We start from the raw sequence: 5,781 nt of genomic DNA, 5'->3' as shown, positions 1-5,781 counted from the left end.
CCCCACCCCACACACACACACACACACACAAGCTGGAGAGGAGAGAAGGTATTGGAACAGAGCGTGATCCAAAGCCTTTGTGAAAATATTTGCAGTATGTTCGATAGTGGAAATAGGCAACAAATGGAAAAGCTTTGATTAAAGTCTCTCCCTAACCACATGACAATCAATGTCAATGTGTTTATTCTCTCATGGAACATTGAATTGACAGCTATATATCTAGTTGAGTCATTATCATAGTATAGTAGAGCAAGTTGTATGAAAGGAGTTTTAAAACTCTCAAGTAGGCGGGTTAGCCATTGAATCTTGCAAGAGGTGGAAGCTAATGCATGATATTCAGCCTCTAAGGAGGATCTAACCACTGTGTTTTGTTTCTTGGACTTCCAATAGACAAGGGAGTCTCCTAAGAAAACATAGCAGTCAGTGATGGATTTCCTAGAGTTATGTAGGCAGCCCAATCAGAATCACTAAAACCTTTAGTTTCAAAAAATAACTTGAGTAAAATAACCCTTGACCAGGGCTTCCCTTAATGTATCTAAGCACTCTACAAAGGGCTTTGTAGTGAAGATTGGTAGGTAGAGCCATGAATTGGTTTAACTGTCGGACAACAAAGCCAATGTCTAATCTAGTGTTGGTTAGATAAAGCAGTCTTCCTACCAACCCTCTATAAGAAGTTGGATCAATGTAGGTGGGAGAATTATCTTGATGTAACTTGGTAGTCTTAACTATAGGTGTAAGAACAAGTTTAGAATCAAGGAATCATGTATAACTTATGATATCCAAGACATACTTCCTTTGACAGATTGTAATGCCATTCTTTGTCCTATAAATCTTTAATCGTAGGAAGTATTTGAGGGATCCAAGGTCCTTGATCCTAAATTTGTTGTTGAGGCATTGCTTGACCTTATCCATTTTAGCCTTACAATTTCCTGCTAAAACTAGATCATCCACATAGACTAATAAGGCAATGAAATATTTTCCTTCATTTTTGGTAAAGAGAAAGCGATCATGATGAGACTGAGTGTAGCCTAAACTAATAAGGCATTATAAGCGTTTGGTATACTATTGCCTACCTGCTTGCTTAAGGCCGTATAGAGAGTTTTCTAGCTTGCAACCCTTGTTTGGTTTGTTATAAGTGATACTTGGGGGGATATTAATGTAGACTTCCTCAGTCAAATCACCATGTAAGAAAGCATTATTGACATCAAGTTGATGCATCATTCAATCTTGGCAGGATGCTATGGCTAGTAAGAACCTTACTATTGTTAATTTAACAATAGGTGCAAAGGTATCAAAGAAGTCAATCCCCTCAGTTTCATTATAACCTTTTGCTACTAAACTTGCCTTGTACCTCGCAACATTCCCATCAGATTTATATTTGATCTTATAGACCCACTTGCATCCTATAGGCTTTTTGTCATTTGGTATGTCAACTATGTTCTAGGTTCTGTTTAACTAAAGGGCATTAAGTTCCTCTTGCATTGCTCTAATCCAATGCTCATATTTTATAGCCTCATTGTAGGTCTTTTGTTAATTGTTGGCTGTGAAACTCAAGATATAAGACACATGGTTTTGGGATATAGAGCCATAGGATAACACAAATGTAATAGGGTGATAGATTCTTTTGTTTCCTTTGTGTTTACTAGTGCTCAAAAGATTGCAGTAAATTTTTTTAAGATGAGTGGGAGGTTGCCTAACTCTACTGGATCTTCTAGGATTATTGGTAGAAGAATGGTCAACATTGGGATTGGTTTGATTCAGAGTGGGGTCATGACTTCCTTATTGATTGTTATGGTTAGACTCAAGTGAGTGTGGCACATTGTTGTTACACCCAACTTCATTAAGGAAGTTAGTATTACTATCATAACTCAAGAAGTTTAATTCTAGATTATCACTTTGGGATGCCTTGCTTTCTATGTCATTGATTTGGTATGGAAAGATGTGTTCATAGAAAACAACATGCCTAGATATGAAAATTTGCATGGTTTTTAGATCAAACACAACATAACCTTTGGTGCCAGTTTTGTGGCCAAGAAAGACACATTTTCTGCCTCTAGGATCTAATTTGGTCATTTGTTGGGTCAATGTTGAAGCATAGCCAAGGCTGCCAAAAACCTTAGTGTCTAAAAGGTTAGGTATAGTTCCATGAAGTAGTTCAAAGGGAGATTTATGTTGTAGGGTCTACCTGGGCAATCTATTTATTAGATAGGCGGTCTTCTGAACAACATACCAAAAGATTTTGGGTAAGTTGGAGTGGAAAAGAACGATTTTGGTGACATTTAATAGATGCCTATGTTTCCTCTCAACAACATGAGGGCTCTCTACACATGAGGTCTGATGTATGATCCCATGTTCCTTGAAGAAGTTAGGGATGTTGAATTCAACCCCATTATCACTCCTTATCCCCTTAATGATTTTGTCAAATTGTGTTTTAATCAATTTGATATAATCCTACACTAAGTTTCTAACCTCTGACTTGGCTTTCATGAGGAAAAGCCAAGTGTGCCTAGAATGATCACCAATGAAAGTAAAAAAGAATATATGTCCATGCATGGAATTGATCCCTATTGGCCCCCATATGTCCATATGGACTAAATCAAATATATTACAAGTTTTGTTGTCGTTATTGGGAAAATGCAGCTTAGGTTGTTTTCTAAGATGGAAATAGTCACAAGCATTAATAGAATCATGATTCATATAAGAGTAGGTTTTGCATATAGAATTCAAAACATTAAGAGAAGGATGACCTAATCTATAATGCCATAAATCAAAAGTGTAATAGTACAAGCAATGTCCACATTATGATTATTTCTATGTTTGATTCTAGTGATCTTCTTAAGCATGTATAGACTATTCTTAACCTCAATATGTCCAATCATCCTCAAGGTAGTCATATCATAGGTGGAACATGTTAATCCATCAAAATTTAGTTGACAATGAATACATTTGGTTAGTCTATAGATGAATATTAGATTAAATTTGAAATCAGACACATATAACACATTATGCAAAGTCAGGGACTTAGATAGGATGATGGTTGCAGAGATATTTGCCCATGAGGTTGAACCATTTGGCAAGTTTATGATAGTAGGTGCTATAGAATGGAACATATTAAATTCATCTAGATTAGAACACACATGATCTATAGCACCAGTGTCCAAAACCCAAAAGGAAGGATTACCTGATTCTTCTTAATTCTCCTCTGCATCATCACTTTCTTATGCAGTAGGTGTGATGCTTAACTGATTTATGATGTGATCAAAGTGATTTGCTCCAACACTTTGCAGGAAGGATGCCAATTGTGCATATTGTTCTACCCCAAAGTTGTAGCCTTTTTGTAGCATGTGCTTTTGAGCTTGAAGTTTCTTTGTGAGCCTCAGGTTCCATGGTGCTTTCTGTTATGGTACTGTTAATCATGTTTCCAGCCCGCCTTGTCTTGTTTTGTTGGTAGTCTGGAGGAAAACCATGCTTGAAGTAGCATGCGTTTATAGTGTGCCCTTCTTTACTACAAAAGGTGCAGACCTTCATGTTGGTCTTCTTGTAGAATTTTCTTGACCCTGTTCCCCTTCCTTGAGTGGAATTGTTTCTTCCATAATTGTCTCTTCGCCTAGGAAATTGTCCTTGTTCATCTTGAGAAGTGTGTCCCATATTTTTAACAGAGTTGAATAGAATCTTGGTGCCTTGAGTGTTTGTTCCTAACTGCCTTTTTTGTTGCATCAGTAATGAGAACACCTTGTTTATAGGTGGAAGGGGTTCCATCAAGGGAATTTGAGCCTTGGAGGTGTTGAATTCTTCATTAAGGCCCTTTAGGAATCATATCACATACTCATTTTCATGATATACTTTCATTCTTTCATAAACTCCACAAGTGCATCTATTTCCACAAATGCAAAATGGCATTGGTCTGAGGGATTCAAGATCTTCCCAATGTGTCTTCAGATCAGTGAAGAACCTTGATATGCCTCTATCTCCTTGCCTTATAGAGTTCACTTCTTACAACATGCCAGACATACGAAAATAGTCTCATTTGGAGAACCTTTCCTTTAAATATTCACATAGTTCTTGGGCTCTCTCAATTTATATGATGCTTTGAGAGTTTTAAGGTGTTAACCCTCTTGTAATCCATGTATGACCATGTTGTTGCAACATTACCAAATATGAAACTTAGGATCAGATTGGTTTTGAGCAGTGGTGGAGCTATCCAAAAATTTATATTTATTCTTTGAGAGTAAGACTCTCTTCATTGATCTGCTCCGATATTAGTATTTTGTGCCATCCAATGGTGGTGTGACAAGGGTTGCACTTGGGCTCTCTCTAGGATGTAGATAATATGGATTCTTGGTCTCACTATTGTGAGTGATGATTTGAGTTTCTCTCTGGTGATCCATTCTTGTTGATTCTTCCATGCCTCAATCTAATCTTAGAGTGTGGAAGACAAAGATGAGTAGTGAAATAATGGAGTAGTCTCTTTGTTGGGTTTTCTTGGAAGAGGGTGCAGCAAAAGAGTAGTGGCAGATACAATTTTCAGGATAATGCTCTTGATACCATATTGTAATTTTGCATGAATAATACCTCCATTCCTTGATTATTATTTGATGCCTCAAGGCTATACATACAAGGAAAATAAGTTACTTGCAAAATAAGCAACTGGAAAAACAGAAAAATAACAACCTATACCCCAAATAACTCTTAACTAATTATGATAAAAAATAACCCAAAAATACATAGCCCAAAAAGTGATCACAAAAGATATCATTATTACAAAAATGTCCAAGGCTGATCTAGGTGTGGAAAATGGTGCGCCAAGCTTGGAACAACTATGTGCCTAGTGCGCTAGTTTGGTGGGTCATGGCCAGGCATGATGCGCCACTAGCTAGGACTAATGCGCCAACTTGATGCATTGTGGCCAGATGTGCCATTGGCTGGGACTGATGGGCCAACTTGATGCATCGTGGCCAGGTTTGATGTGCCAGGACTAGGCTTTGGTCTCTTGGTCCCTCGGTCAGACCATGCCCATGTGTTGCTTTAGTCATGGGTCATATTTTCTTGGTCACAAGCCATATCATCATAGTTAGATTTCTACCTGTCTTCATGGTCAGCTTCTCTCGATCACGAGCCAAGCTGTCTAGGTCACGACCTATGTACCCTTGGTCACAAATCATGGAGCCTCAGTCATGAGCCATGATTTCTTGGTCATGACCCAAAGTTCCTCGACCATGAATCAAGCTGCCTCGGTTAGGAGCCAAACTGTCTTGGTCACAACCCAAAGTTCCTCGGTCATAAACAATATTCCCTCGGTCAAGATTCAAGTTAACATGGTTAATGATGTAATCATGGGTTGCTTGACTTACTTGCTTATCTTGGCTTACCTTTAATACATGGGATCATCAAATGAATGTCTTATACGTAAGAAAAAGTGAACAAAGGTATAAGAATCTCTATATTGATGAATGGTTACTAAGGAGCTTGAAATGTTTATAACTAGTGTAACCTATCATTGTTCATTCTTCACTTAAGAAATCAAAACAAAAAGATGGAAGCAAGGAGAACCACTTTTACATTTGAAGCCAACCTATGATCTATATCCACAAAGATTTGTGCAAGTAATTACTCTTCCAAAGTAGAGTTTGTAGTTTCACCAAAAGTTTGAAGGTTAGTTAAACAAGAAAAGAGAATAGATAATTGTATTTCTCTCTTGTTTTTTTTCATAGCAAGGTATTGATGAGTATGATAATGAAGAAAGTAGAAAATAAGAAATTGGATGAATTGCAAATTAGAGTC

The sequence above is a fragment of the Lupinus angustifolius genome, unplaced genomic scaffold (genome assembly GCF_001865875.1).
Source record: "Lupinus angustifolius cultivar Tanjil unplaced genomic scaffold, LupAngTanjil_v1.0 Scaffold_61_1, whole genome shotgun sequence".
Taxonomy (NCBI): Eukaryota; Viridiplantae; Streptophyta; class Magnoliopsida; order Fabales; family Fabaceae; genus Lupinus; species Lupinus angustifolius.
The sequence above is the reverse complement of the archived record's forward strand: the minus strand, read 5'-3'. Positions refer to the sequence as shown.